The sequence below is a fragment of the Triticum urartu genome, chromosome 7A (genome assembly GCF_056163025.1).
Source record: "Triticum urartu cultivar PI428250 chromosome 7A, HENAU_Tu73, whole genome shotgun sequence".
NCBI classification, from domain to species: Eukaryota; Viridiplantae; Streptophyta; class Magnoliopsida; order Poales; family Poaceae; genus Triticum; species Triticum urartu.
Genome location: NC_141879.1, coordinates 554,919,444 through 554,947,285, shown reverse-complemented (window position 1 = coordinate 554,947,285; position 27,842 = coordinate 554,919,444).

Genomic DNA, 27,842 nt, shown 5'->3' with positions numbered 1-27,842 from the left:
GGCCAAAAAGATCCATATGAAGCAATTCAAATGGTCGAGTGGTAGTCATGATTGTCTTCGCTAGATGCTTGGCCTTGGTCATCTTTCCAGCTTCACAGGCTCCGCATAAGTGATCCTTGAGGAATTTGACATTCTCAATGCCAATGACATGCTACTTCTTCGCAAGCGTGTGCAAATTCCTCATGCCTGCATGACCAAGTCGTCAATGCCAGAGCCAGCCTTCTAAAGCTTTTGCAAGTAGGCACATGGCTGGTTGTTGTCCTGTAGAGAAATCAACAATATACAAGTCTCCTCTCCTAAAGGCTTCGAAGACTTTGGAATTGTCAGCTTCCATAAGCACAACACAACGGTACTTGCCAAAGACAACGACCATATCAAGATCGCAAAGCATTGAGACAGACATGAGGTTGTATCCTAAGGACTCGACAAGCATGACTTTGTCCATGTGTCGATCCTTTGTGATTGCAACCTTACCTAGACCCAATACCTGACTTTTTCCTTTGTCAGCAAAGATGATATGCTTCAGATGCGACTGAGATAATGGGGCATCCATCAATAGATTCTTGTCACCAGTCATGTGATTTGTACATCCACTATCGAGGACCCACTCAGTGGCTTTGGGTTGATCATCCTGCAGATGAATTAGTGCAGCTTACGAACTCATATACTTCACCAGTGAAGAATATAACATCAAATCATCAGATCAATTTCATCAAGCAGTAGGAGGACGTGAGAAATGAAAGTTCATTTCTTCATGGTTAGCCTGCGTCCTTTCAGGCACTCTCGGGTCTCCAGCAAATTCTTCAGACGATTACATTCTTCTGGAGACCTGACCCTGCAGAAGAGATTAGTTCTTTTTCTTCACCACCCACATCTGAAGAGGTGGCAAAGAGTTCATCACTCCGCGAGCTCCATATGAGAAAGGTGGCATAGACGCAAACCTATTTAGTTTCACATAAGAGGGGTTAGGATAAGCATATGAATAAGCAGAGTAATTCTTCGAGGACTTATGAACATAATGATTAGAAGAATAATGCTCATATTCATAGCCCTTAGCTCTTCCCTGTGAAACAGAGTTGTTAGCATGATGATATTCATACGAGGACTTTGATCCTTTTGAGGAAATTGGTCCATATGAAGAATTTGATCTGGGGTTCCTATTCTTCACAGGTGGTGTCCTGAGGACATTCACCTGAAGACTTTCAAGGCACCTTTTGGGAACCCAGATTTTCTTCATAGGGGAACCGTTCCTGCAGTTAGTGCCAACATATCTAGCAAATACTTCACCATTCTGATCTTTGAACAGTTTATAGTTGGAGTCAATTGACTCATCATCAGAACGAGGAGATTCACATGCAAAGCGAGATAAGTTAGATGGATCAACTGGAGGTCTCTTTGTAGCAACCCATGAGGTTTTGGGGTACTGCTTAGGCTTCCAATATGTACCATCAGCATTGAGTTTCCTCTCAAAGGCAATACCCTCTTTCCTAGGGTTCCTGTTGAGGATCTGCTTTTTAAGCACATCACAAAGAGTCTGATGCCCTTTGAGGATTTTGTACATTCCTATCATGTACAATTCCTTCAGCCCTGCATCGTTAGTGATACTAGCAGTGTCCTTAGATGAGGAATTACTGATAGCAGAGGCAGGTGAAGAATTTGAACCATTAGCAGCATTTGAACATTCAGGTGAAGAATTAGCAGATTCATGTTCAATGCACTTCAAGCATGGAGGAACAAATTCTTCCTGAGAAGCGCTGATTTGTTGAGAAAGTAATGAATCGCGCTCCTTCTGAAGATCTTCATAACTCACTCTTAGATTTTCAAGATCTTGCTTTCTTTGAAGAAATTCATAAGAGAGCTTCTCATGATCAGATAAGAGAGTGTTATGATGACCTTGAAGGTTGTCAAACCTAGTCTGAAGTCTCTGAAGATTTTCAGTCAAGGTTTTAGTGCAATCCATTTCTTCACCCAACATATCATCACTTTTGTCTAACATGTTTTGAACCTTTTCAAAAGCCTTTGTTGTTTTACAGCAATCTTAGCAAGTTTAGAATAGCTAGGGTTGAGGTTTTCATCAGATTCATTCTCACTTGATTCAGAGGAGGTATATTTGAGTACCTTGGCACCCTATGCCATGAAGCAATAGGTGGGAGCGTATTCATCATTGCTTTCATCAGCCTTGTTGGTGAGGTCATTTTCTTCAGTGTTGAAGATAGACTTGCTGATGAATGCAGTAGCGAGGGCTAGGCTCGCCACACCGGATTCAGACTCCTCAGATGCCTCCTCTTCCTCATTTTCTTCAGATTCAGCCTCAGAGTCCATTTCCTTGCCAATGAATGCCCGAGCCTTGTTGGAGCTGCTCTTCTTGTGAGATGAAGACTTTGATGATTTTGATGATCAAGATTTTGAGGATTTCTTCTTTTTCTTGCATCATCAGAGCTGTAATCCTTGTATTTCTTCTTCTTTGATTCCTTTTCCCACTAAGCACAATCTTGAATGTAATGTCCAGGTTTCTTGCATTTGTGACAAAACCTCTTCTTGTAGTCACTGGATGAGGAATCATTGCTCCTTGAGGGTCTTTCAAAGCGACCACGTCTTGAGAACTTCTGGAATTTCTTCATGAGCAGTGCTAGCTCATGGCTTAGTTCTTCAGGATCACCAAGGCTGCTACCAGAGTCTTCATCTTCGGACTCAGATACTGCCTTGGCCTTCAGTGCACGTGATCTGCCATAGCTCGAACCATAGAGATCTCTCTTTTCAGCAAGCTGGAACTCATGAGTATTTAGCCTCTCGAGGATATCAGCGGGATCAAGTGACTTGTAATCAGCACGTTCTTGTATCATCAATGCCAGAGTATCAAATGAGGAATCAAGCGATCTCAGCAATTTCTTCACCACCTCAATGTCGGTGATGTTAGTGGCACCAAGTGCTTGAAGCTCATTTGAGATGTCAGTGAGGCCATCGAAGGTTTGTTGAAAATTTTCATTGTTGAGTCTTTTGAAGTGGTTGAAGAGATTGCGAAGAACATCAACTCGAGAGTCACGCTGTGTTGAGACTCCTTCATTCACTTTGGACAGCCTATCCCAGATAAGCTTAGCAGTTTCCAAAGCACTCACTCTTCCATACTGTCCTTTGCTCACATGGCCACATATGATATTCTTTGCTTGAGAATCGAGTTGCTTGAATCTCTTCACATCAGCAGCATTCAGAGAAGGTGTGACTGAGGGAACACCATTTTCCACAACATACCAGAGATCTTTATCAATTGCCTCAAGATGCATTCGCATCTTATTCTTCCAGTAGGGGTAGTCCGTCCCATCGAAGGTAGGACATCCAGCAGAGACCTTGATCATACCTGCGGTCGACATAACTAAAACTCCAGGCGGTTAAACCAAAATCACATAGAACAAGGGAGTACCTTGCTCTGATACCAATTGAAAGTGCGTTATATCGACTAGAGGGGGGTGAATAGGCGATTTTTATGAATTCTTCACTGAGGAATTTGTAGGTGAGGAAATTCCTTAGTGAAGAACTACTAGCAGCGGAATAAGTACTCAAAAGTAAACATAACAGAGCACAAGCATAGTCATCATGATGAAATGAAGACAAGCACAGAGAACAGTAAGCGTAAGCACAGGATAACACAGGATGAAGACAAACAGACTGAAGAAATTGAACTGAGGAATTTGAGAAAGTCTTCAGTCAAAGTCTTCAAACAAAGATATGAACAAGCACTCAACACAGTTATGAGGAAAAGAAAGAGTTGAGGAAATAGAACCAGTTAGCTCGGTGAAGAAAATGATTTGGTAGACCAGTTCCAATTGCTGTGATAGTTGTACGTCTGGTTAGGGCGGCTAGGTATTTAAACCTGAGGACACACAGTCCTGGACACCCAGTCCTGAACACGCAGTTTGGATCACCTCCGAACTACATGGTTGGTAGTGGCCCCTAGCAAGGCATGTCGAACACCAAGCAGACTATGGAGCTGGTTAGGCGAACCTATACATCATACTTCCATTCCTTTTGCCACACAATAGATGTTGTCGAGCTCAAGGCGAGTCTGTCATCCTTGTGCTAGCCTGACCTCTTTCTCGTTCCAGTGATGCCGACCCAAACCGGATTATCTCATAATCCTAATCGCATGGCCATGCTTATCTTAGTCGGATCACACGAGGGGCCCAGAGTATATCTCCTGATCGGAGGGGCAAATCCCATCTTGCTTGACCATGTCTCGCAGCATGGGTCTGGACAAGCCCGAAACCTACCTTTGTAACTACCTAGTCACGAAGTAGCGTTTGGTTGGCCCAAAGCAAGTCTGTAACCATCCCGAGTACATGCGCCAGCTCAGGTCTTAGGACATAGAACGTATGCTGTACTAGAGACTCATAGATGGCATATCGCTGCGTCTCATAGTTGGGTCTATCCGACTCGGACCTTATCTCAACTCGGATCTGACTACGTCGAATCCGACCAGATCCTTCCGAGTCCATATTATCTGGTTAGCATCCAATGCTCCATGGCTAGTGAGACCAAGCCATCGACCGTGTCATATGCTAGTCTAGTCGGTTGCGCGTCCACACAGCCCTTTCAACTAGGGACCTTTTAGGACGTTCATCATACAATGCATAGTCCCACAAACAAGTCACATACTTGCTGATACACATCATTGATAATGTCCAAGGACTATCATTATTCATAAACACATAGGAAATATCATCATACATGATTGCCTCTAGGGCATATCTCCAACAACGGTATCAATATCAAAGAAAGTGGCAAAGCCCATGAGTGCAAGTTGACAAACGGAAAGTAAGTTGTATGCAAGGGACCCAACAAGCATGACTTTCTCGATCATGAGATCATGAGAAATAACAACCTTGCCAAGACCTAATACCTTAGAAGATGAAGCATCACCCCATTTGACATGGGTGGGCATAGATGAGACCTTGTGCACGTCCACCACCAAGTCCTTGCTTCCGGTCATATGATTTGCGGCTCCACTATCGAGCAACCATGATCCCCCACCAGAAGCAAACACCTACAAGAGATCAATGCTTGGTTTTAGGTACCCATTTTGTAATGGGTCCTTTGATGTTAGTGACAAGGGTCTTAGGAACCCAAATAGACCATTCAATGTACTCATAAGAAGAACCAAAAAATTTGGCATAGACATGCCCATCACTAGCACGGCATAACACATAACAAGGGTTAAAGTCGCCGGCTTTGTTGGAAGGAGTGGCATTGCCCTTCTTGACACCGCCACCCTTCACATTGTTCTTCTTATCCTTAGAAGCACCCTCTCCCTCCTTCACAAAAGTTTGCTTGACAGGAGGAGGTCGTTTGGCATTGTCATTCTTCTTCTTATTCTTGTACTTGGGTGCAAACCCAATTCCCTCCTTGCCCACAACTTCCTTTTGATTACTCAAAAGGTCATTGAGGTTCTTCTCACCTTGTATGCAAGAGAAAAGGCCTTTCTCAAGTTGCTCCTTCAACTTTGCATTCTCCTCCACAAGATGCACATGCTCACAACACGGGTTAGTAGCATTTGCATTATCAATTAAAACAATATGAGGAAATGTGGCTTTCTCCTTGGTTAGCTTCACTTGGAGTTGATCATGAGACTCTTTGAGGCTAGCATGAGCACTCTTCAAGGCCTTGTGAGCCTTGTCAAGTATATCAAACTCCTCCTTGAGTCTAGCATGGTCAACCCCAAGTTTAGCCTTCTCGGAATTGAGCACACGAGATACAACAAGAGCATGATCAAGATCTTTCTTTAATTTAGCATGACCATCGTTGTGTGACTCCTCAAGAGCCAAAGATGACCACGCTCTTTCTCAAGCGCATTAGAGAGATCTGATATCTCATAAGCATAGTCATGACTATGCCCTTTCATCTTAGAGATGGTTTCTTCATGAGCCTCGATCATGTCATTGGCTTCACCAAGTTGTTCCAAGAGAGAAACGAAGTGCTTCTTGGGTTTACCCTTGAGCTTACTCATAAAAGACTCAAATTCATTTTCTTCCTCCTTCGACCCCTCACGTTCTCATTGGGTGAGTCGAAGAGGGACGTCCATGGAGTTGTTACAATGGCAACGGAGGCCATGGCAACCGTCTCACCGTCTTCATCATCATCGTCATCCTCATTGTACTCTTCTTGTGCCACCAACCCCTTGGGAGGAGTCTTCTTGGTGAAGTTGTTCTTGTTGGGGAAGGACTTGGCCTTGTCTTTTCGGATAAGCTTGCCACCATTGTCTTCCCTCTTCTCTTACGGGCATTCCGCAACAAAGTGGCTCACATTGCCACAATAATAGCATGTACTCACACGTTGCTTGCCCTTTGTGCCACTTGAGTTGTTCTTGTTGAAGTTGGGCCTTGAGTTCGTCTTGCTCCAAAATTGCCGTGAAGAGAGAGCCATGTGCTCATGATAAGCATATTTGGTATCTTCGGGGAAACACTCCTCTTCTTCCTCTTCACCCTCTTCTTACACACTAGCCTTGGCCTTCAAAGCAAGGATGGGCTTCTTTGCTCGTTGAGAATGCAACACCGCATTATCGGCGGTCTTGTCCAAGATCCTCATTGCAACAAACTCATACAACACTTCACTTGAGGACAAGGCGAGAAAGTCCTGCCTTTGACGGATGACAGAGGACATGGCCTTATGGTAGGGCATCATGGCCTTGAGAAACTTGCGCTTGATCCAATTGTCATCCATATCCTTGCTTCCATTATCTTGGAGTGAGACCGCAAGAGTGGTTAATCTCCGGTAAAGCTCACGAGGTTCTTCATCTTTATTCATCGCAAACTCATCGACTTCATCTTGCACCACTTCAAAGTTGGAACATTGAATGCTTGCGCTTCCCTTGTAAATGGAAACAACATGTTTCCATGCTTTCCTTGGCCACGGTGAAAGGTCGGAGGTGTGCAATATCTTCAGGAGGAATTGCTTCTTGGAGAATGAAGAGAGCCGACTCATCGAATTGATGGTCCGTGGCTTCTCTATGAATGAAGTTGCTTGGGTCGTGCGGGTAGAAACCTTGCTCAATAATTCTCCAAAGATTAGTAGAACTATGATTTAAATGATGTTTAAAGCGATCCACCCAAGAAGCAAAATGCTCATTTTTCACAAGCTTAGGAGGAGGACCAACATGATTCATATGCGTGGAGGGAACCGGTCCTCCATAAGTAAGTGGAGGTTCAACATGGGCAAAGATGCCATTTCCACTTCTACCACTAGTCAAAGGAACTTGATCACTAGTAGCCTCCCCTTGTTGGAGTTAACATCCATCACCTTGTTAGTGGGATCGACCACTTCCAATGGTGCGGTGGAAACTTTGAGACCATCAAGAAAATTCTTAAGCATTCCTTTGACCTCGGCTGTCATGGAGGTTCTCAATGTGTCCAAGGCCACATTAAACTACTCATGGGAGACCGAAGACCCCCCATCGGCCGCAGGCAAAGGGGGCTCGCACCGGAGTGCTCCTCCACCTCGCCTGAGGTGTCAACCATACTCTTCGGATGGCAAAGTCCTTAATAAAGTGGCGAGTCTCTGATACCAATTGAAAGGATCGATATGGTTGACTAGAGGGGGCTGAATAGGCAACTAACAATTTTTAGCTTTTCTTTACCAAAAACCCTAGATCACCGTGCAGGGGCTTCGTCTTTGGAGCTGGGAATTGGCAAGCGGGACCAGTGGATTTTTTTAAGATCAACTAAAAGTGGGAAAGGCTCCCACAGACTTATATATTGACAATCGGCAAATTACAGGGTGTTGCATATGCACATCATCTACATGCCTTCGGACCACAATAAAAGGAGGGGGCAGGAACACACCAGCATGGGGGTTGAAAGGATTGATATGGTTGACTAGAGGGGTGAATAGGCAACTAACAATTTTTAGCTTTTATTTACCAAATTAAACTTAGCATCAAAGTAGGTTGTCTAGACATGCAACTAGGTGAGCAACCTATATGATGCAACAACAACTAGCACACAAGCAAGCAAGTGATACAACACAATATAAGCTTGCACAAGTAAAGGTAAGAGATAACCAAGAGTGGAGCCATTGGAGACGAGGATGTGTTACCGAAGTTCCTTCCCTTTGAGAGGAAGTACGTCTCCGTTGGAGCGGTGTGGAGGCACAATGCTCCCCAAGAAGCCACTAGGGCCACCGTATTCTCCTCACGCCCTTACATAATGCGAGATGATGTGATTCCACTATTGGTTCCCTTGAAGGCGGCGACCGAATCTTTACAAACAAGGTTGGGGCAATCTCCACAACTTAATTGGAGGCTCCCAACGACACCACGAAGCTTCACCACAATGGAATATGGCTCCGCGGTGACCTCAACCGTCTAGGGTGCTAAAACATCAAAGAGTAACAAGATCCACAAGGGATTAGTGGGGAGGGGAATCAAATTTCTCTTGGTGAAAGTGTAGATCGGGGCCTTCTCAACCAATCCCTAGAAAATCAACAAGTTTGATTGGCTAGGGAGAGAGATCGGGCGAAAATGGAACTTTGAGCAACAATGGAGCTTAGGGAGGGCAGAGGTGGTCTTCTTAGGAAGAAGATCCCCTTTATATAGTGGGGGAGAAGATCCAACCATTACCCACTTACTCAGCCCGCGAGACGCGGTACTATCGCACACCCTCGTGGTATTACCGTAAGGCGCTACGATACTACTGCATCTTGTTGAGGTACTACCGCTCATGCGGTAGAAGCCATGTGAGGTCCTGTTGCACTAGGCAACGAGCGGTACTACCGTGCGCCCCTGCGGTACTACCGCGCGCCCCTGCGGTACCTACCGCAGGGCAGGGCTCAACCGGGTTGGAAAACGTACAGACTAAATAAATTACATCCGTGACTACTTCCGCTGAGTTTGGGACGTGCGAAAATCCGGCACGGTACTACCGCTCGCAGGGAGCAGTACTACCGCGTAGGGGCGGAAGTAAAAAAATTACTTCGGTGCCTACTTCTGCACGCACCAGCATTCTGGGCTAGAGGCAGCGGTACTACCGCTCGCTAGAAGCAGTGCTACCACGTGGCGCGGTACTACCGCTGACCAGGGTGGTACTACCGCGGGCCCCTGCGGTACTACTGCTCCCTTGAGCAGTACTACCGCACGCCACAAAAACTATAGCACTTGGAGGCCTTCATCTCGTAGATACAAGGATAGACAGACGGTGCTCCAATGAAGCGAAGGAAAGGCGGAGCAAAGGAATAGGTGTGTATGTGTCGATTCCACCCTAACCTTTCCTAAGCGGACCCCCTCTTAATAGTACGGTTTTCCTACGACTCAAATCCAGCGAAAAGAAACATAGAGAACCGCCGTCTTCGATAGGCTCCGACGGGCACCGAATCTTCTTGTGCCTAGACATGAGATATCTTAAATGCTCAATGCACATGATTAGTCCGCAAATGCACTGTCATCAATCACCAAAACCACATAGGGAGAAATGTGCCCTTACAAGGGTGCCTAGCCACCTTTTCTCGAGGGGCACATGAGGGGGTCGTCAGTCTATGCTACAACACTAGAAAAGTTTATTACAAACTAAACTAGCACGGGGTTAACTCTATAGGCCAGGAGCCCAAAATTGTGTCTGAACCTTTGGCGCCATGCATGAGGTGTGGCTTGGTGTGACCCTTTTAAAGTTTTTTTGCTATGAACCTTTGGGACCAGTGGATTCATGACGGTCTTGGTGTTGAGGCTTTTGTGGTAACGATGGCAGGATTAAGCAATGTCGAAGATGCGACATTGGCGGAGGTAGTAGGCACTTCACCGACCTGTCCCTGGGATTACCTCGACTTGTTTTGTTGCTGTGAAGTCAGAGTTGTTGTGGCGGGGCCCGGTGGCGATGATGACGAGGCAACAGTTGATCCGTTCAGTGGTCTTCAGCGGCTTAGTTCTAGTTGATCTTCATATGACTCTACTTGGCCCCTACAATGCGGGTTGGGTTAACGATTGTCTACGACGAAGTTGGAGTCACTTGCTCTAGGTTCAGGGATAACGGTGATGCCTACAAGGGGAGAAGTGATGTCGATGACGCATGTGCTAATTTGGCGAGGCCCTCTTTGGAGATGTGAGCGTGGGAATCCCGTGTGTGCCACTCAACAGTTTATGGTGTCTTTTTCTCGGTTTTCCATTAATTAACTAGCCAACTCTCTTCTGTTTAATTAATGAATGAGGCAAATTTATAGTCTCCATTTTAAAAAAAATCTAGAGGAGGGCCCGTTTGAAACGCATGATAGAAAAAAAACTCCAAGAGTACAAATAATTGCAGGAAATGCAAATAATATCTTATTTATACCTACTAATAAAGTAAGGCGTGTTTCTCGGTTTTTTTCATTCGTTCATCGCTGATTTTTTTTTGTTTATCCAGGTGGTACTAAATTTGTGTGCATCTGTCTGATATAAAAGGAAAAACAGTTTGTTCAGAATTTCATCCATGAGCCGCGCGCTCTATGGCCCAGCAAAGTCATCCCACTTATTTATTTGTCCATGCAGCTAGGAAAACCCTATTTTCCACATGTGGCGGCAAATAGTCGCAGCTTAGCATAGGGCGCCAAAGATTGGGCCGGGCCATTTTCCCTTTTTTGTGTTCTGTTTCTATTTTTTTCCGCTCCATTTTCTTCCTGTTTATTTTTTCTTTTTTACTTCCAAGTTTATTTTCCTTTTTTTACCTTTTTTAAATTCAATTTTTTCTAAAACATTTAGAATTTTAGTTTTTGTTCGGATTTTAAAAAATGTTCACAATTACAAAAATTCCATTTTGAAAAAGGTTTGGAACTTTAGATTTTTTTTCTCATTTCGAAATTTGTTCAAAATTCAAAAAAAAAACCTCATTTTTTCCAAAAATGTCTTTTCTTTCGAAAATAGTTTGAGATTTAAGAAAAATGCATTTTAAAAATGTTTCATATTTCAAAAATATTCATGTTTTTAGTGAAATGTTCATGAATTCAAGGCAAAAATATTTTGAATAGTCCCACATTTGCTCCTTTACATACATTCATATCAATTTATATATGTGTGAAACTACATGTAGTCATAAGCTAGATAATGGATTAAGCTGGACGAAGGATGGATGGATTGGTACGTGAACTAGCTGGAAAAGGAAGCTCGATTTCTTAAAATGAAAATAAAAATGTTCCTACTTTCTAAAAATGTTTGTGTTTTCCACAATTGTTTGAGATTTTCAAAAACAAGATTGCATTTTTAAAAATGCACTAATTCAAAAAAATTCCTGTTTAATTAATTTTTCACAAATTCAAAATAATGTCCGCGCTTACAAAATACACATTTTCTAAAATTGTTCTAAATGTTGAAAACATGTTCCTGTTTTGAAAAGTTGTTCACAAGTTCAAAAAATGTTCATGTTTTTATGAAAAGTTCAGGTTTTCAAAAATTGTTTGTGAATTTTAAAAATGTCCCCATTTCAAAAAAAATCATGTTTTTCTTAAAATGTACGGAATTTTCAAAAAAGATCCCATTTTTTAAAACTGTCTGGGGTTCAAAAAATTGTTCATGTTCCCAAGAATATTTGACAATTCATTATAATTATTATTGTTTGAAAAGCTAAAAAAATCAATAAATGTTTCGAACCAGACGCTGCAGTATGTTCTGAAATATCTGCGTTGGCCGTTGGTTAGCACAACGTGTTTGTACGAGTAGCTGGCAGCACTTGGTCAGGTCTTTGAGGTCATGAGTTTGATCTTTGAACTCATTTTTCGTTTGGATTTTTACTCGCGCCTTACAAACATAGGTCGTTTCGGTGCCTAGGCCTTTCACAACGCACACAACTTAGCCGGGCTAACTACCTGTGAAATAAGGAAAATATATTTTTAAATAGTCCCACATTGCTCCTTTACATACAGTTGTACCAATTTATATACGTGTGTGAACTATATGTAGTAAGCTGGATGAAGGATGGATGAATTAAGCTAGACGAAGAAAGAATGGATTGGTACGTGAGCTAGCGGAAAAAGAACCCTTAATTTCTTAGAAAAAGGAATTAACTCTAGTACATGAATTGGATGGATGGATTGCTATGTGAACTAGCTAAAAGGACCGTTAGATAGATGATGGAAAAAAAAAGACCCGACCCACTTCCATATTATGAAACTTCACACCTTAAATCTGTCGATCAATGAATAGAAATATAGCGAAGTGGAATAAACTTTGATAGTACTATATTGATGTCTTATACATGAAAAGGAGAAGATCCGCCTAACTTCCATATTATGGAACTTCATACCTTAAAAGCCCTTGAATGAATGGGAAAATAGATTGAATATTTCCCGGGCCTTTTCTGACGTGTGACGACCTAACAAAGTTCTTAAATCCCCTCGGTCGAGGAGTGGAAATATAGCGGATTGATTATTTCAGACATGAGGGAACCCAAAACCTTAATGTTACTTCTCAATGTGCACACAGGGGTTTCATTGCACATATAGTTCTCACTAAATTTAGATGTACACTTTTTTTTTCTCCCGTTGAAAGCATGGGCATATGCTTAGATTCCTATAAAAATTTAAAACACAGGAATTCACTCGTGCGTGAAACAAATTTCATCGACATATCTTTTTTGGATGTTGGTAGTTGATCTACCAAATTCATTGACCAGGAGAAAGAAGGTTGATCCAGCTTATGAGGGAAACTGGGCCCAAAAACCATAAAATAGCGCCTTTCGGCGAAGAACACACACATCCTCACGAGCCATGGGTCTCTCTAACTGGATCCACCTCCAGGAAGATGCCCCCAAGAGATAACACAACGCCGAATAGCACTGCCATCGTCCGATCTAAACTAGATCAAGGGTTTCCCGCGAAGCACATCAGGAAAGGCAAGGTGAGAGCAGCTACAGCGATGCCTCCAACGAGGAAGCGACGCCAAAAAACATTGCCACCGACTGACGATGACATGTACCTAGGGTAGTGTCTTAGGCCTGTCCTAGACACCCTACCCTAGAGTCAAAGACATTCAAAGACCGATAGAAGATACCGATTGAAACAACCCCTAAATGGAATCTACTCGGCGGAGTATTCCACTCGGATATCCCAATTCCACTCGACCATATGAAGAAGCAGTCGGAGCATAGAAGGCCAACAGCCCCCCAGGATGGCAACGATCAGGCATTCACTCCGTAGTCATAAAGATAATGTTCGCACACGAACACATCACCGTGTACCTCCAACGCCGAGGGTAATGCACCGCAGCTCACATTGAAGGAGACTCATCCGGAAGCGCGGTACGCAAGCAATCCGGCGGGTTCTTTTGAGGACCCGAAACCCCACACGCCCGGGAGGGACCCCGTCAGGGCGCGCGGCGGCTATGGGCTGCCCTAGGTCGACCTGACCGCCCCTAGGGCCTCGAGGTTCGCCGCCCTGCAACAAGAAGAACACACGAAGAATGAGGAAGAAGAAGAACTAGGGTTAGGATGAAAAGATAAAAGATAAAAAGTGGTAAATGATTTGATCGATTGTGTGTTGTTCAATCGGCAGTCACCCCTTAGGTATATAAGAGGCGGCTGGACTTCCCGTGCAAGGAAAAGGCTTGGATTCACATCCAAAACCCTAGTCAAATTCGGATTGGTTTTATCCGAACTTTCCAAAACTGTTCGGTTTAAACTGGCTGCACCTTGTGGATCTTTTTTGTGGTGGTAAACAAGCTCGGATGGAAAAAAAGTCCAAAAGCAATCTTGACCGTTTCGACGAGACGAACAACTTTCATGTTGAACGTTTTTTAATCAGAGGTCATCTTGAGGGTCAAATCGCTCGTGCAAAACAGGCTATTATTCGCGCTACCTCGTGCAAAACAGGCTATACTCGCGCTACCCATCAGACATGGCGTCTTGTGGGGCGCGCCATTTTCTGCCTCTTGACAGAGCTGCATTCTGATGGCTCTAGTTTTTGCATACGAATTCGGATTGGAACAATTTTTATATCAAAATCGATTGTTTCGATGAGACGAAGACAATCTGTGTAGATCAATTTTCCATACGAGGCGATCTTGGGAGCGTAATGAGCCGAATAGTGTTTTGAATATAAAATCTCAGTATTTCAAACAGAACTTCGGACTTCGAGATGAGATCGGATGGCAATGGCCCAAACTTCAAGGATGTTCATATCGACAATACGAAACTTTTTTATGTAGATCACTTCTCCATTTGAGGCCATATTAATTAAGTTCTTCACCGTGTCAAAATCTGGTGTCAATACATGCCCCCCTATTTTTCGGCAAAACTAACTTGCCGAAAAATAATTTGCAATGTATTTGTTCTCAGGACGATGTCAACACTCATCGGCCATTTATATTTCTCAGGGCGATAATTATGTATCGGCCATGTTTTTGCTTAGGACAATAGTCATATATCGGCCGTTGCTTATTTGAACCTCTTGATGCAACTTGGGTGTGAACTTCTCAACTTATATAACAATCCTATGATAAGGTTCCATAGATATGTATATCAAAGCCATTCTCCGGACCATATTATTCACCCTTTCGCTAGGATTTTGCAAACAATCAAGAATGAACTTCCTTAGATCCTTGCTTTGCCTGCATAAAAGTTTCATTAGTGGCCAAGGCGGTGAGCTCTAATTCGACCTTACCTATGTTGGCAAGAATAAGTATCAGCTATTGATAGATGTGCAATACACCATGACGGACATGGTAGCCGTATGCTTGCTATTCCAAGTCTCTCCAATTGTCATGTCTAAATATATGAACAATTTTAATGCAACCAAGGTAAATTTTGCATCTAGACATACCCCAAGATAAACTATAAGTGATTCGTCAAAACATTGATAACCCTTGGATATTTGTTGCACTACTCATAACGAATCACCGAAAGTCTCAATATGTATAGCATCTATAGCAAGTAAAAGAGTCAATCCGAATAACAATGCATATTCGGCCTTGATTAATCGTGCATAAAAATATTCTAAGCGGCATGAGACTTCAAAAATAGTATCATAAAGAGATATATAAACAACACCAACACTTTGGCCATTGCTATGAATTGAACCATCAAAACATAATCACCATAGTACTAGAGAGACAAGGCTAATATCAACATTATGCATGACATTAATCCGACGTTCAGTAATAAAATCAGCTATGATTTGGCCTTTTATAGATCTCAAAGATGCATAAGCCAAATCAAAGTATAAGCCCACTAACCAATTCTGCAGCTATGAATTGGTCTATGCAGCATATATTCAATGATATCGGTCATGATGTCTCAAATCCATTCAATCGTAATATAGGCAAACATATAAATTTCCATGAGCACGTACCTTGTCTCACTCTCCAATCGAACTAAGGACGATATTAGAATACTACACCGGCCATGCATTGACATACTCTTAGGACGATAGATAAATATCGGCCATTACCATGTAAACTTCATTCAAAGCACATATAGCCGAAATAAACAAATGATATGACAAATCAAGTATTTCGTCCCTTTGGATCAGCAACAAACTTGCAGCTAATCAAATGTATAGTGACTTGGTAATACCCTTTCATGACGTAAGAAATCATATTGCATCCATGGATTAAAATAAGACCATTGAGGGTTACCAATCATACCTGATGACGAATTCCATGGCATAGGCGTTAATGTCATAGTTGAAAAATATGGATAATGTGTAGACCAAAGATGTTGAAACCTTCGGCTTGGTCCTTCATAGTTTTCACTCTTTTCCTTCTTCACCTTTGCCGCACTTCTTGTAATGGAAGCTTGCACATAATTCTTATTTTGAGCAATTCCTTTGGGAACCCATGCCATGTTCCTTTCTTCAAGTTCTTGTGCACTAAGTTTTTGTAATTTGTTCTTTTTCCAATACGATAAACCGAGCAGGCATCTCGGCTGTGATTCTGTTTTGACCAATAGCAATTCCTTTTTGGCCTTGTGTACTCTCAACTTCTTTTCTTCAGATTTGGCACTTCGACTCTCAATAACTGGTTGCTTTGTCTCATTGTCTTTAGTAGCCAATGTCAACACATTAAATGGCTCTTTTTCATTTGAGATCAAATCTTAAGTTGCACTCTCACGACCATCTCTTTTAACACAGTAAACTTGCTTGACCACCTCTTTCTTCTTCCTTGAGCTTTGGACCGATTCCTTATGGTTGAAACGGTCTTTAACATGTGATTGTTCAAATGTTGATCTTCTTGGAGCTGCATAATATTAGTGCGATGGTCTAAAATAAGATGGAGAATGTGCCCTTGTATCATACATGTCCCATGATGGATATGGATCTATATGAGCATAGGGAGGCATCCACGTCATTGGCATTGGTGGCCCAAAATAAGGATATGAATATGTTGCATTAAAATTCTCACTTTGCCAATACCAATCCTCATATTTGCGCCTTGGGGGTGATCTTGGTTTCTTTGCATGATTTGGCTGATAAGTATTATTCTCTTCACTCTTCTTTTGATATTTATCCAATAGTTCAACGAAGGTGATTTTTGATCTCTTACACTTGCGCTTATTTCGGCCTTTATTTTCTTTTGGTTTGCTTTCGTCGATCATTGGATTTGCTTGCTGCACCCCAGTCCTTGGCATCTCCATTGTATCTTCGATGGAACTCTCGCCCTCAAGATTATGTTCATTATGCTCTTCAACAACTGCTTTACTTGAAAGCTTGGTCTCATCACCTGCAGCTTTTACCTTCTCTTTAAGTGGATCGGCTTGAAGCAGCCGATGCAAAAACTTTCTACCATCAGGACCAACCATAATAGACTGGTCATCTCTTGGTGTCTCAACAAATTTCAATCTTCCTTTATCAATGGCCGATTTAATTATTTGACGAAACATGTTGCAATCCTCAAAATTATGCTTGGACGAATCATGCAACTTACAATACATTCGCCCCTGGACAAATGGCTCAACATGGTGATCAAGAATTATAATATAATTATTTCTCAACAACAAATCAAAGATTTGATCACACATATTGGAATTGAAGGTAATTTTTTTATTTTCTAGACGATCTTGTTGTGAGAACGGCTTTGGAGTTAAGCAAATGAATGGTTCATATTTTGCATCACCCCGTTCGGCTATGCATTGTGTTTTACACTCTATCTACGATGTCTTTGGATAAGAAACTATACTGGCATCAGTTTGCTCAGAAGATTTTAACCTTGGCTTTAAATTTCTGAAACGAAAATAGCTAAAACATACATGTCTCGATTAATACCAAGTGTAAGCCAAGTAAGAAATAAGCAAAGCTACCCAACTAGATATGAACTTTAGACAAAGCAACGGGGAAAGCTTCGGCTATAACAATAAGTCAATATCGGTCTTTATAAATGGCGCAATGGGTTGACCGATATGTTCCATAACAATTTTATTGCTAAAAAGTAAATTACCCTTCTTCATTGGTCTTTCAAAATTACTTATGAGAATATTTCTTATAGATGCATCAACAATGAAGTCACGACCAAATATGAAAATAGGTTGATTACTCGCTATGCATACCTCTTCAAATACGTTGGGAGAGCATGATGGTGGTGTGACTTGAACAATATCTAGTTTCGTCTTTGTATGACTCTCCAACGCCTTTTCATCATCTTTTTCTTTATTCCGTGCATCATTACCTTGAAGATCCTTATCAGCCGAACTTTGTTTGGCTACTTGCTCTTGTCCTTGAGGCTTGTCAATTTCTACGACACGGAATTCATAGGGCGGGAAGTAGGTTCCATTAACTTCAGAAAAATCAAGCATGGTTGTTTTTCCATGCCCTTTCTCAATAATGCTTGCCTCTTTGGATTTGATGGATTCGTATATACTACTTGATTCGGCTTTTTCAACCAAAGCACTTTCAAGTTCCGAATCATCCTTCTTTTCATTGATACTACCAATTGGCAATGCTTCTTTTATCTGAGCCAATTCTTTTTCTATTTGTTTCAGGCGGCAAGCGGCAAAGTTGGCTTTAAGCTTTTTTTCAATTTCAGCCCACTCCGGATATGATTGCCCCCAATGTTTTTAGATTCTTTCGGCAATGACACATGGGTGTTGCCGAAATTTTGCAATAGTGTAGGGGGTGTATAATATGATGTAGTACTAGGTCAAGGCATATGCATTGTTGTAAAACCATATTTTTGCTCGCCAATTTTATCAATTGGCAAAGATTCATCTTCTTGCAAAACTCTAACTTTTATTGCGGCATAATCAGGAAATAGCCCCTTTTCATGTTGTTCAAGGCAAAGAGCATTAATCCTCTTATTTTGGGCTAAACTCTTCAATGCAGCCACTACTACTTCATCTTCTACAATATTGGGCACAACCGCTCCTGTAAAATTTACATTTATTCGGCTATGACCAGGAAGGTCAGAAGCCGAATTATGAACATCTACAGTTGAGTATGGTGCTGAAAAATTATTGTCATGAGGGGTAGCATATGACGGTTGAGAATAACAGGCCGAATAGCTAGTAGTAGCATGGCCAATTCTTTCGTTCATCGGCATGGTTGGATTAGTATATTGCAAATTAGTTGTCGATAAATAAAAGGGCGAAACACTTTTTTGTATGCTATTGGAAATTTTAACATGAGGTGTTTCAAATTGATTAACCAAACCCATCATGTTGTTTATCGGCATATGGATTTGTGGGGTTGCCGTTGCATGAGAGTTAGGATACATATGTTGTATGTTACTAGTATCATCGGAAGTTGAAACATGTAAATTACTTTGAATCGGCCTATGCACGTAATTAGATGCATTATTGAAAAAACTAGGGCTGGCCGATAGAGTATAATCATTGAACGATCTAGTAACACCATATGAATTATTTGCATCTACAGTAGGGAATTGGGTATTCATATTACCTTTGTAGATTGCAAGCCCTAGATGACGATCTCTTCGTAGCAAGAACGGGCTGGAGACCGTTCAAAGCTTCGTTCCCCATGGGAGTCGCCAAAAAGTGTGTTCGCACACGAACACATCACCGTGTACCTCCAACGCCGAGGGTAATGCACCGCAACTCACGTTGAAGGAGACCCGTCCGGAAGCGCGGTACGCAAGCAATCCGGCGGGTGCTTCTGAGGACCCGAAACCCCACACGCTCGGGAGGGACCCCGTCAGGGCGCGCGGCGGCTCTGGGCTGCCCTAGGTCGACCTGATCGCCCCTAGGGCCTCGAGGTTCGCCGCCCTGCAACAAGAAGAACATATGAAGAACGAGGAAGAAGAAGAACTAGGGTTAGGATGAAAAGATAAAAGATAAAAAGTGGTAAATGATTTGATCGATTGTGTGTTGTTCAATCGGCCATCACCCCTTAGGTATATAAGAGGCAGCTGGACTTCCCGTGCAAGGAAAAGGCTTGGATTCACATCCAAAACCCTAGTCAAATTCGGATTGGTTTTATCCGAACTTTCCAAAACTGTTCAGTTTAAACTGACTGCACCTTGTGGGTCTTTTTTGTGGTGGTAAACGAGCTCAGATGGAAACAAGTCCAAAAGCAATATTGACCATTTCGACGAGACGAACAACTTTCATGTTGAACGTTTTTTGATCAGAGGTCATCTTGAGGGTCAAATTGCTCGTGCAAAACAGGCTATTATTCACGCTACCTCGCGCAAAACAAGCTATACTCGCGCTACCCATCAGACATGGCGTCTTGTGGGGCGCGCCATTTTCTGCCTCTTGGCAGAGCTGCATTCCGATGGCTCTAACTTTTGCATACGAACTCGGATTGGAACAATTTTTATATCAAAATCGATCATTTTGAAGAGACGAAGACAATCTGTGTAGATCATTTTTCCATACGAGGCAATCTTGGGAGCGTAATGAGCCGAATAGTGTTTTGAATACAAAATCTCAGTATTTCAAACAGAACTTCGGCCTTCAAGATGAGATCGGATGGCAATGTCCCAAACTTTAAACATGTTCATATCGACAATACAAAACGTTTTTATGTAGATCACTTCTCCATTTGAGGTCATATTAATTAAGTTCTTCGCCGTGCCAAAATCTGGTGTCAACAGATAATTAATAGCAGGCGTTACCAGTAACGCCGATGTCTTAAATCACATGGAACCCTGTGTAACCGAGGGCTGGAGGGGCCTGGCGCATTCTATATAAGCCACCCCCTCCTCTGGCACAAGGGTTCGCACCCCCTGTAACTCTCACGCATAATCCAGTCGACAAGCCTCCGAGGCACCGAGACATAGGGTTGTTACCTCCTTCAAGAGGGGCCTGAACTCGTAAAACTTGTGTTTACAACCTCACCGTAGCTAGGGCCTTGCCTCCTCCTACGTACCCCCTACTCTTACTGTCAGACTCACTCGCACGACAGTTGGCGCCCACCTTGGGGCCGGTGTCTTAGCGACTTCCGGTGAGGTTGCAGTTTTTTCGATCTCCACCGACATGGTTTCCGGCGGTGGTTTGTCTTTGGGCCATGAGATCCATCTCGGTGTGTTCGTATTCATTGCTGATGACTCCTCCTGGCTCCAAGAAGCCCCCTCGACGTCGAGGCCCTTCCCATCCGCGGGACGGCGCACTTCCGTGAGAGCGCCTGCGGCGTCCTGCTACGGCAACTGTCGACCCACTATCGGTCGGCTCCCGCAGCGTCCACGCTCCCCACTGTACGTTGTCGCAAACGATCCGGTCGATCGCGGCTCAAGCGGTGGATGAAGCATGCGGTGGCTCGTCAGTCGACCACCTCTCAAGTAGCGGAAATCGAGCCCGAAAAATCTCTCTACAGGCTATTCGATCTGTCCACTGGTTCTGCGGACACAATTTCCGAGTGCGGAAGCAGCGACCCTACAGCGGAAGTCCTCATGGTCAACTCACGTCGCAGCCTGCCTGGGTTCCGTCAAGGCGGCGATGGCGGTGGCGGCAACGGTGACGGCCTGTCATACGGTCATGACGAATATCATCCCCATGCCCTCACTTCGGAGCAGAGGGAAGAGCTGCATCACTGCAACGTGGAGGTGCTCCAGACCCCCATCATTGGGGAGACCTCCGAGGCTCAGGCTTTGGAGGCTGCGCACTTGGCCACCATGGCTGAGCGCGCGCGTCTGGAGAATCTCCAACATTCACTCGACGAACGCGCCCGTCAGCAGATCCCTGGATCCAGTCGATGACCACGACAGCTGTTTCCGCCTGAACCTCAGGTATATCGCACTCTGGTTCAAAATCTTGCAGCTGTCACACGTATAGCAGAGTCAATTCAGCCGTCTCGTTCAGAAGCTGGTAGAGGTTTACTACAGATCCAAGCGCTGCTTCAAGCGGTGGGTGAACAGAACTCAGCTGTTTCTTAGTCGCGCAACAGAATCCATAGCAGATCTGTGGTTGCAGATATAGTTCAGTTGGCGCATAGCCCAAGATCATGGTTACTGCCAGGATCAGTACCTTGGTCGGGGCTACGGGCAGTTTGATCCTCGTGGTGACCGCCGTCGAGTGCCTACGCCTCCTCCGAGAGGCGGGTCATACGCGCCCCGGCGGTATGATGATAGGCGCCCGTATGGTGACGAGCGAAGAGCTCCAGTCGACCCAAGAGAGCCTGGATTTGATGCAAGGTCTGTTCATGTTCATGGTTTGGTCGACAAAGGCAAAGAACACAGGGAAGGTCAGGAAAGAGATCATCCAGTCAATAGCAGAGCATTTGTTTCAGGGCCTGAGTGTTTCAGCGGGGCCATCAGGCCGCTAAGATGCCTCCCAACTTCAGAGTGGCCGCCGGAGTAAGCAAGTTCACCGATGAGTCGAAGCCAGATACTTGGCTAGAGGATTATCGAGTGGCAGTTCAGATTGGCGGGGGCAATGATGACGTGCCAATGAAGCACCTCCCCCTGATGCTTGAAGGTTCAGCCAGAGCTTGGTTGAATCAGTTGGCCCCTAGGAGTATTCTTTGCTGGGAAGATTTGGCCCGAGTGTTCATCAAGACATTCGAGGGCACGTGCAAGCGACCTGCTGGGCTGACCGAACTGCAACATTGCGTTCAGAAGCCGAATGAAACTTTGAGAGATTTCGTCCCGAGATGGACTACCCTTCACCATGTGGTGGAAAATGTGTCAGAGCACCAGGCAGTCTGCGCCTTCAAAGAGGGCGTCCGATACAGAGAGCTCATCCTGAAGTTTGGATGATCCGGAGACATGTCTCTGGGCCGAATGATGGAAATAGCCACTCAGTATGTAAATGGTGAAGAAGAAGACCAACTCCATAATGGTAAAGGGAAAACAGTCGACCAGGACACCAAAGGTGGAAACGCCAGTGGGAAATAGAAGCGTAAAGCAGAAGTTGCAGGTACCGCAGAGGTTGCGGTTCTGAATCAAGGAAAGTTTAAAGGAAAACCTAAGGGCCGTGGGTGCCCAAAAAGGTGAAAGATCAGTCAGGCAACAACGCCCTGGATTTACCGTGTCATATACACACAAAAAAAGGATGAAGAGGGTAACCTGATTCTACCCAAACATACCACTCGACAGTGTCGACTCCTGATGCAGTTGTTTCGAGAGGGCCAGCCCTTGGAGAAGGACTATGATAAGGAGGAAAAGGAAGAAGAAGATGATGGCTACCCCAATGTAAATGCTAATTTGGTGATTTTTGTTGACGTTGAGAGCAAAAGTCGACTGAAGGTTATCAACAGAGAAGTGAACATGGTTGCTCCGGCAACTACGACGTACTTGAAGTGGTCGAAGACTCCCATTACATTCGAGCAGTCCGATCACCCAGCGCACGTTGCTACCCCTAGGCGGCAAGCGTTGGTGGTCGACCCAGTCATTGGGGGCACCCGACTGACTAAGGTTCTCATGGATAGTGGCAGTGGACTGAACATTCTGTATGTCGAGACCCTCCGAGGGATGGGCATTCCGATGTCCAAGCTCGGTGAGAGAAACATGCGGTTCCATGGAGTCATCCCAGGAAAGAAGGCAGAGTCATTCGGACAGATCGTTCTTGATGTGGTTTTTGATGATTCCAAGAATTACCGCAAGGGTAAGTTGACATTTGAAGTAGTGGATTTTCACAGTGCCTATCATGCTATTCTGGGCAGACCCGCATATGCTCGTTTCATGGCCCGCCCATGTTACGTGTATCTTAAGCTGAAGATGCCTAGACCTAGAGGTGTGATCACAGTCATGGGGAATCGACAGAGAGCAGAGGAATGCCTCCAGAAAGGCTGCAAAATTGCTGACGAGCAGATGGCAGTGGTGGAGCTGGAAGAGTACAAGAAAAACGCCGATCTGAGTGATTTGTTGCGGGCTAAGAAACCCGCCTCGGAGTTAGCATTTCAGTCGGCCGGGGAAACAAAGCCAGTCCACATTCACCCGGAAGATCCCTCTGCGGCTCCAACTCACATTTCAACAACACTCGACAACAAATAAGAAGAAGCGCTCATCTAGTTCCTCCGTGGGAACTGGGACATCTTTGCATGGAAGCCATCTGACATGCCAGGTGTACCCAGGGGGCTGGTTGAGCATCGTTTGCGTGTCGACCCAAAAGCAAGACCTGTCAAGGAACATCTCTGTCGGTCCGCCGTGAAGAAAAGGAAGGCAATTGGCGAGGAAGTGGCTCGGCTCCTGTCAGCTAAGTTCATTCGCGAGATATACCACTCCGAGTGGCTCATTGCTTCCTCTTGAGCACTGCGTTGGTTTTCCCTTGAAGAGGAAAGGGTGATGTAGCAAAGTAGCGTAAGTATTTCCCTCAGTTTTTGAGAACCAAGGTATCAATCTAGTAGGAGGCCACGCGCAAGTCCCTCGTACCTACACAAACAAATAAAATCCTCGCAACCAACGCAATAAAGGGGTTGTCAATCCCTTCACGGTCACTTACAAAAGTGAGATCTGATACATATGATAAGATAATATTTTTGGTATTTTTTATGATAAAGATGCAAAGTAAAGAAAGAAAAATAAACGGAAAAGGAAATAGCTTGTTGATGGAAGATTAATATGATGGAAAATAGACCCGGCGGCCATAGGTTTCACTAGTGGCTTCTCTCGAGAGCATAAGTATTACGGTGGGTAAACAAATTACTGTTGAGCAATTGACAAAATTGAGCATAGTTATGAGAATATCTAGGTATGATCATGTATATAGGCATCACGTCCGACACAAGTAGACCGACTCCTGCTTGCATCTACTACTATTACTCCACACATCGACCGCTATCCAGCATGCATCTAGAGTATTAAGTTCAAAAGAACAGAGTAACGCTTTAAGCAAGATGACATGATGTAGAGGGACAAACTTATGCAATATGATATAAACCCCATCTTGTTATCCTCGATGGCAAAAATACAATACGTGCCTTGCTGCCCCTACTTTCACTAGGAAAGGACACCGCAAGATTGAACCCAAAGCTAAGCACTTCTCCCATTGCAAGAAAGATCAATCTAGTAGGCCAAACCAAACTGATAATTCGAAGAGACTTGCAAATATAACCAATCATACATAAAAGAATTCAGTGAAGATTCAAATATTGTTCATAGATAAACTTGATCGTAAACCCACAATTCATCGGTCTCAACAAACACACCGCAAAAGAAGATTACATCGAATAGATCTCCACAAGAGAGGGGGAGAACTTCGTATTGAGATCCAAAAAGAGAGAAGAAGTCGTCTAGCTAATAACTATGGACCCGAAGGTCTAAAGTAAACTACTCACACTTCATCGGAGAGGCTATGGTGTTGATGAAGAAGCCCTCCGTGATCGATGCCCCCTCCGGCGAAGCTCCGGGAAAGACCCCAAGATGGGATCTCGCGGATACTGAAAGTTACGGTGGTGGAATTAGGGTTTTGGCTCCGTATCTGGTAGTTTGGGGGTACGTAGGTATATATAGGAGGAAGAAGTACATCGGTGGAGCAACATGGGCCCCATGAGGGTGGAGGGCGTGCCAGGGGAGGTAGGCGCGCCCCCCTACCTCGTGCCTTCCTGGTTGATGTCTTGCTGTAGGGTCCTAGTCCTCTGGATCATGTTCGTTCCGAAAATCACGTTCCCGAAGGTTTCATTCCGTTTGGACTCCGTTTGATATTCTTTTTCTGCAATACTCTGAAATAGGCAAAAAAACAGCAATTCTGGGCTGGGCCACCGGTTAATAGGTTAGTCCCAAAAATAATATAAAAGTGTATAATAAAGCCCAATAATGTCCAAAACAGGATATAATATCGCATGGAACAATCAAAAATTATAGATACGTTGGAGACGTATCGAGCATCCCCAAGCTTAATTCCTGCTCGTCCTCGGGTAGGTAAATGATAAAAACAGAATTTTTGATGTTGAATGCTACTTGGCATAATTTCAATGTAATTCTCTTAATTGTGGTATGAATATTCAGATCCGAAAGATTCAAGACAAAAGTTCAATATTGACATAGAAATAATAATACTTCAACCATACTAACTAATCAATTATGTCTCTTCAAAATAACATGTCCAAATAAAGTTATCCCTACAAAATCATATAGTCTGGCTATGCTCCATCTTCACCACACAAAGTATTTAAATCATGCACAACCCCGATGACAAGCCAAGCAATTGTTTCATACTTTTGGTGTTCTCAAACTTTTACAATCTTCACGCAATACATGAGCGTGAGCCATGGACATATCACTATATGTGGAATAGAATGGTGGTTGTGGAGAAGACAAAAAGGGAGAAGATAGTCTCACATCAACTAGGCATATCAACGGGCTATGGAGATGCCCATTAATAGATATCAATGTGAGTGAGTAGGGATTGCCATGCAATGGATGCACTAGAGCTATAAGTATATGAAAGCTCAACAAAAAGAACTAAGTGGGTGTGCATCCAACTCACATGCTCACGAAGACCTAGGGCATTTTGAGGAAGCCAGTCATTGGAATATACAAGCCAAGTTCTATAACGAAAAATTCCCACTAGTATATGAAAGCGATATCATAGGAGACTCTCTATCATGAAGATCATGGTGCTACTTTGAAGCACAAGTGTGGTAAAAGGATAGTAGCATTGTCCCTTCTCTCTTTTTCTCTCATTTTTTTATTTGGGACTTTTCTCTTTTTTTATGGCCTCCTCTTTTTTTTAGTCCGGAGTCTCATCCCGACTTGTGGGGGAATCATAGTCTCCATCATCCTTTCCTCACTTGGGACAATGCTCTAAAATGATGATCATCACACTTCTATTTACTTACAACTCAACAATTACAACTCAATACTTAGAACAAAATATGACTCTGTGTGAATGCCTCCGGCGGTGTAACGGGATGTGCAATGATGCATGAGTGACATGTTATGAAAGAATTATGAACGGTGGCTTTGCCACAAATACGATGTCAACTACATGATCATGCAAGCAATATGACAATGATGAAGTGTGTCATAATAATGGAACGGTGGAAAGTTGCATGTCAATATATCTCGGAATGGCTATGGAAATGCCATGATAGGTAGGTATGGTGGCTGTTTTGAGGAAGGTATATGGTGGGTGTATGATACCGGTGAAAAGTGCGCGGTATTAGAGAGGCTAGCAATGGTGGAAGGGTGAGGGTGTGTATAATCCATGGAATCAACATTAGTCATAAATAACTCACATACTTATTGCAAAAATCTATTAGTTATCGAAGCAAAGTACTACGCGCATGCTCCTAGGGGGATAGCTTGGTAGGAAAAGTCCATCGCTTGTTCCCGACCGCCACTCATAAGGAAGACAATCAATAAATAATTCATGCTCCGACTTCATCACATAACGGTTCACCATACGTGCATGCTACGGGAATCACAAACTTTAACACAAGTATTCCTCAAATTCACAACTACTCAACTAGCATGACTCTAATATCACCATCTCCATATCTCAAAACAATTATCAAGTATCAAACTTCTCATAGTATTCAACACACGCATAAGAATTTTTTATTAATCTTGAATGCCTAACATAATTAAAGAAAATTACCATGCTGTTTTGTAGGACTCTCGAAATAATATAAGTGAAGCATGAGAGAACAATAGTTTCTATAAAACAAATCCACCACCGTGCCCTAAAAGATATAAGTGAAGCACTAGAGCAAAAACTATATAACTCAAAAGATATAAGTGAAGCACATAAAGTATTCTAACAATTTCCGAATCATGTGTTCTCTCTCAAAAGGTGTGTACAGAAAGGATGATTGTGGAAAACTAACAAATAAAGACTCAAATAATACAAGACGCTCACATATCATGTGGTAAATAAAAATATAGCTCCAAGTAAAGTTACCGATGGAAGTAGACGAAAGAGGGGATGCCTTCCGGGGCATCCCCAAGCTTGGGCTTTTAGGTGTCCTTAGTTTATCTTGGGGTGCCATGGTCATACCCAAGCTTAGGCTCTTGCCACTCCTTGTTCCATAATCCATCAAATCTTTTACCCAAAACTTGAAAACTTCACAACACAAAACTTAAAGTGGAAAATCTCGTGAGCTCCGTTAGCGAAACAAAACAAAACACCACTTCAAGGTACTGTAATGAACTCATTATTTATTTATATTGGTGTTAAACCTACTGTATTACAACTTCTCTATGGTTTATAAACTATTTTACTAGCCATAGATTCATCAAAATAAGCAAACAACACACGAAAAACAGAATCTGTCAAAAAGAGAACAATCTGTAGTAATCTGTAGGTAACGCAAGTTATGGAACCCCAAAAATTCTAAAATAAATTTCTGGACGTGAGGAATTTATCTATTAATCATATTAAAAAATAATTAACTAAATATCACTTTCCAAATAAAAATGTCAGCAATTCTCATGAGCGCTAAAGTTTCTGTTTTTTACAGCAAAATTAAAAAGACTTTCCCCAAGTCTTCCCAACGGTTCTACTTGGCACAAACACTAATTAAACACAAAAAACACTACCAAAACAGAGGATAGATAAATTATTTATTACTAA